Source organism: Argentina anserina, chromosome 6 (assembly GCF_933775445.1).
Source record: "Argentina anserina chromosome 6, drPotAnse1.1, whole genome shotgun sequence".
NCBI classification, from domain to species: Eukaryota; Viridiplantae; Streptophyta; class Magnoliopsida; order Rosales; family Rosaceae; genus Argentina; species Argentina anserina.
Window position 1 is genome coordinate 5,730,454 of NC_065877.1, and position 6,453 is coordinate 5,736,906.

Sequence of the window (6,453 nt, forward strand, 5' to 3'; positions counted from 1 at the left end):
AAAAGTACTAATGTGTACCTAGACTCAATATTTGCTATCAACAACATACTTATGTAATTCGATGAATCCATCGTGAAATATGAACACAGTGATAGAGCCGTGACACCCCTAATGAATAACGGACTTTCTTTTTAAAAGAATATGGGGTGTCAAATTCATTAGATGAAAATATAAAATTACATCATATGCACGACTCGCAAAGATGCCATGATTTCGACATAAGAGAGTCATGAAAAGTGTTGGGTTTGATGATCTAATCTTCCTCTTTTGAATTACAATACTAAGCCCACAGTCTCTGCTGAGATTGAGAGGTCACTTGGGCATAGATTGAGCATCCCTGACCTTACTCATAAGTGGGTTGAGTGGCCATGAGAGACAATCATGTGCCCAAGGAAAAAAGTGTATTTGGACATTGAATTGCAAGGCATGACTTGACTTTCAAGTGGACCTTGATTTAGGAATACTGTTTTGCCTATGTATTATTGTTGTTTGGCCTATGTTTGTTTTTCACTACCATTGGAGATAGACATGTTTCAAATCATAAGCAGACATATGGTAAGGTTATACACGGCTATTATGATTTACAAATACCGTAACATCATGGGAATTCAAATTATATTTAGAAAAGGAAATTACTTTTGAGATATGTATTGTGTTTCTAGTTCCATTATTTTTAAGTTATTTGTGGTTTGAATTATTAATGATTTATCAAAGTTGAGTTTTTTAGAACGTGGAATCAAACTAGATGTCTTTGTGAGTTCGTGAAATTTGTTTTATCAGGTTAACAACTGAAATGTTATCACGAGTGTGACATGAGTCGAACTCATAACATCTCACTTAACAAAACGAAAACTGTGCATTTATAAAATTTACATAGCATTTTTCGCACATCAGAGCTAATTTTACTTGGCATAGTGCTTCATGCATACTAATTCTACTTAGCAATTGATGTCATTCCTCCATAGTAGTTGTCCCCTAAATTTGGAACCAAATATAAATGTCCAAAGTGGTAGAACCAAACTGGTGAGGACGGGATTTGCAGAAGAAAATAGGATAAGCTGAAAAGAGTTGAATGCATAATTGTTCATTCCTTCATATGCCCCCAAAGGGCTTCGGGTTACAAGTTTTAAAGGAAGAGCCATAGAGATTATCTTCCAGATAAAAGGGAAAATGTGCCACGTTTTGCAGGACCCCATTAGAGCTTGTAACTATTACTACTGTATTTAATATAATGTAATACACAGAACTCAGGATTAAGAGGGTGTTAAGAAAGTGATCCTAACACGTAGCTTGATTAGGATGGGGATTAGGGATGGTCCTAACAAGTCCCACCCCCTTGAGTGGGTGCTTGTCCACGAGCACCGAATTAGGGATGCATAGCCATGATTGAAGCTGTTGGTTCCTAAGTAGCATCATCATCAAGTAATGTTCTAAACAACGATTAACCACCTTGGTTTGCCCGTCCGATTGAGGATGATATGCCGAGCTATGACACAGCTGAGTACCCTGCAATTGATGAAAAGCCTTCCAAAAATGACTAATAAAGATTGGATCTCGATCACTCACAATCTCCTTAGGCATTCCGTGTAAGCGGAAAACCTCCTTGGTGAATACAGCAGCGATACCGGCAGCAGTGTAAGGATGAGACACTGGAATGAAATGGCCATATTTGGACAAGCGATCAACTACCACCATTATAGCATTGTGGCCTTGAGAGAGCGGAAGACCGTCAACAAAATCCATTGATATGTCCGAGAACACTTCTTCCGGAACCGGAAGAGGTTAAAGAAGACCTGGAGGTCTAATGGTCTCATAAGCTTGGCGTTGGCACTGGTCACATGCTGCAATGTACTCCTTGATGGTTTGTCGCATTCCTGGCCAAGCGAAACTACGACGAATACAAGCATAAGACCTCAAATAGCCTGAATGGCCTGCTTGCAAGGAAGAGTGGTACTCAAAGAGTAACTTGGGTCGCCAATCTGAGGAGGCAGGAACAAAGAAACGATCTTTGTAGAGAAAACGATCGTTGGAGATGGTAAATCCTGCCTTTGTAGGTTGGCCAGCTCGGATAGCAGCCATAATTGACTGAGCCTCAGTGTCTCGGTTACAAGCCTGTGCAATTTGATCCATAAAATTCAAAACTGGGGCAGAAATTGAATGAATGGCGCAAACCTCGAATTGTCGAGATAAAGCATCAGGAACTGTATTTTAGGCACCGGCGCGGTACTGAATCTCATAATCATACCCCAATAGTTTGGATAACCACTTGTGTTGTGACGGCGTCGTGATGCGTTGATCAAGCAGGTGGCAAAGGATATGGTGGTCTGTAAGGACGAGGAACTGATTACCCAATAAGTAGTGGCGCCATTTATTGACCGCAAAGAGGATCGCCATCATTTCTTTATCATAAGCGGAAAGCTGTTGATGTGCATGAGAGAGAGCTTTGCTAAGATAAGCAACTGGGTGTTTCTCCTGCGTCAATATTGCACCCAACCCCATGCCCGACGCATCAGTCTCGACAACAAATTGCTTGGAAAAATCTGGTAATTGGAAGACCGACGCAGAGGTGACTGCGGCCTTGAGAGCATCAAAAGCGGCGGTGGCTGCAGGTGTCCACACAAAATTATCTTTTCTCAGAAACTCAGTGAGGGGTTTTACTATTATCCCAAAGTTTTTCACCAAACGGCGATAATAGCCTGCTAATACGAGAAAGCCACGTAAGGCTTTGACTGAAGTGGGCAAGGGCCAAGCAAGTAGGCTACTGACTTTGTCTGGATCGGCTGCCACACCTTTTTTGGAGATGACATGGCCCAAATATTTGATGGTGGGCTGAGCAAAGTCGCATTTAGATTCCTTGAGCTTCAAATCATTTTCCCTAAGAAGGGAAAAAACTTCGGCAAGCAAGGTTATATGAGAATCTAAATCTTTGCTATACACCAAAATGTCATCAAAAAATACTAACACACCCTTGCGTAATAAAGGCTTAAGCAATGAATTCATAAGTGCTTGAAATGTAGATGGAGCATTAGAAAGACCAAAAGGCATTACTACAAATTCATAATGACCTTCATGTGTGCGAAATGCAGTTTTTGTGGATGTCTACTTCATTCATGCGAATTTGGTGGTAGCCGGAGTGGAGGTCAAGCTTGGTGAAAAGAGTGGCTCCATATAATTCGTCAAGTAACTAATCAACTATCGGAATAGGAAACTGATCTTTAATGGTCACGGCATTGAGGGCTCTATAATCAACACAAAAACGCCATGTGCCTTCTTTCTTGCGGACAAGGAGGACCGGAAAAGAAAAAGGGCTCCGACTAGGTCGTATGAGACCTTGGGCGAGCATCTCACGGACTTGGGCTTCCAATTCAGACTTTTGAGAATAAGCATATCTATACGGTCGAACATTGACCGGTTTGGTATTGGGCTGCAACGGGATGCAGTGATCAATGGGCCGTGGGGGAGGTAAGCCCATCGGTGCAGCGAACAAATCACTGAAAGAATGTAGCAACTCCTGGATACTTTGAGCATGGGTCTGTTGATGCTCCAATTTGGGTTCGGGTGGGTAGGGATAAGTATCCAACTGTTATGAAGATAATAAAGCACTAAGTCCAGTGGAGCCACAGAGGATGGTTTGTTGGTTATACCTTGCAGAACGTGGAATTGGCCTTGAGCTGTGAAAGCCATAACTTTATCGGGGAAATGCCACCCCATAAAACCCAAAGTATCCAGCCATTGGACCCCGAGAAGGAGATCACATTCATCAACCGAAAGGAGAAGAAATGAGCTGGTAAAGTGATAGCTTTGGATGGTAACTGTTACATTCTCTGCCATCCCGGACGGTTTGACCGGTTCACCAGTCACCGACTTGAAGCGGAGGTTTGATGGGGGAACAATGGTACAACCCAACTTTGTTGCAACTTCCGGATTGAGGAAGTTCATAGCGGAGCCACAATCAACAAATAATCTGATTGGGTGGTTGTTGATGGAACCTTCGAATCTCATCATTTCACTGATTCGGTTCGTGGTAATAGCATGGATGGGTAAGGCTGTATTTTGATCTGGTGGTGGGTTACATTCTTCCTCTTCTTATGCATACCTCTCTGTCTCAGTGGGTTCACAAATGGTAGGGGCTTCTAGAATTGCCATAATTGGCTTCTTGCAAATATGGTTCCAAGACCATTTGTCGTCACAGTGAAGGCATAGACCTTTGGCTCTGCGCTCTCTCTGGGAATTGGCTGGCCAGTGACGGAACTGAGTATCAAAATTTGTTCTTGGTTGATAGTGGGTTGGACCATTGGAGGCAGATGGGGATTGGGCACGGTTCTGTGATAGAGGAATGGTGGTGGAATTGGGGATTGGGTTTGAAAGTGATGTGGTAGGGGAATGTGGTGGCCTGTTTAAACTTTGCCAAGGAAAAGGACGGGGGAAACGGCTCACATTCTTGTCTTGTAGTTTGGCTTCATACCTTCGGGCTAGGCGTTGGGCAGTGGCCAGGGAAGGAGGATCCAAAAGTCTGACGTCATGTTGTATCTCCGGTTTCAAACCACCCAAGAATATATATTTGAAATCGTTGTCGGTCCATTCTGGAATCCGACAGGCCAAAACGGTGAATTCTGAAATGAAGACATCGACCGACGAACGTTGTTGTAGGCGAGTGATACTCGTCTTGTAGTCAGTGATGGTACCTCCTCCAAAGTGCTCCAAGAAGGAAGCCACAAATTGTTCCCAAGTGTAATTGGGGTTTCTCTGCTCAAAGAAATTCATCCAATGTGAGGGGTTGGGACCGAAGTGAGCAGCAACAGTGGAAATACGCGCCTCCGGCGGTATTTGTTGTGAACGGAGGTACCTCTCCGCCATGGCGAACCAGCCGGTAACATCCTCTCCCATGAAACAGGGAAGTTCAATCTTAGGTGGGCGGTAGTATGGTTGTTGGTGGTGATGGTTGTGGTTGTGAGGTTGTGGTTGTACATTTGGGATGTGGTGAAGGTTGTTCTGTAACTGAGGTCGTGGTGTAGGCGAAGTGAGAGGGTTGATGGGGTGGTTGTACTGTAGAGGAGTCGGATAGGGGGTTGTATATGTGGGTTGAGCGGTGGTGTAAGATGGTGTTTGTGGGGAATTGTGTAGGTGGATAGATGGGAGTGGTGGGGCTGGGGTTTGTGGCAGAGGCAGGGCTGATGGAGTAAAGCTGCCAAATTGGAGATTTGAGCTGGTGTGAGGCAGAGTTGTTGATGCCACGACGCTCAGATGTAGACTGTCGTTGGGCATGGCATTGTTCCGGAGCAGGAGTTTCTCAAACAAATCCAGCTTAGCGGCTACCCGATCTTCGTGTTCCTGCCTACGCTCGGTGGATCGGTCCAATGCCATGTGCAATTCATCTCGGACGATCTCGATGGCCTGACGGACTTCTGTAAGGTGGGTTTGGGTTACTTCCTCGGGTTGGAAGGATGGAGATGGAATGTCGGTTGGGGTTGCAGAGTTGATAGGGAGGTCAGCGGAAGATATGGGTATGTTGGGTGGTGGAGGTGTCGGTGAATGGTAATTTGAAGACACTTGGAGCCCCCTCATGATGGGAGTCTCTGATACCAGATGATATAACCAAACTGGTGAGGACGGGATTTGCAGAAGAAAAGAGGATAAGCTGAAAAGAGTTTAATGCATAATTGTTCATTCCTTCATATGTCCCCAAAGGGCTCCGGGTTACAAGTTTTAAAGGAAGAGCCATAGAGATTATCTTCGAGATAAAAGGAAAAATATGCCACGTCTTGCAGGACCCCTTTAGAGCTCGTAACTATTACTACTGCATTTAATATAATGTAATACACATAACTGAGGATTAAGAGAGTGTTAAGAAAGTGATCCTAACATGTAGCTTGATTAGGATGGGGATTAGGGATGGTCCTAACACAAAGGAAGTTAGGGATATAGGAAAGATATTACAAGTTGATACTAAACTTTATGCTCAGACATCATAATCTGGATTCTGGACAATATGTACTATTGTAGTCATTGTACGCTATCAATAAATTTGGAATATTAGACATTTGACGCGAACTTGTAAGCAAGTGGTGGTGTATTGAGTCAAAGGACGATTTTGTTCCTTTTCTCTTCACAATGTATATCAATATTGACGAGTCATTTAAGAGAATAAGATGAGTTCTTTATTCACCAAAAAAGAGTATAGAACAATACTGACACAAAATACATGCATGGAAGTCTTCCTCACACATCAAATGTCATGTTCCCTCTTTTCTCGTTATGAATTTGTTTCAGAAAGAAGGTTTGCTCTACAATCTAACCTCTTAAACTTAATAAGCTGCTGATAAGATCATAGAGAGTCGTTGCTCTTTATGAGAAGCCAAAGAAACTCCGAACTAATGACTTGAGATATTATTATGCTTGTAATCAGATAAATTACCAGAACAAGCAAAACCAATGAGATGAAACCATTGATAC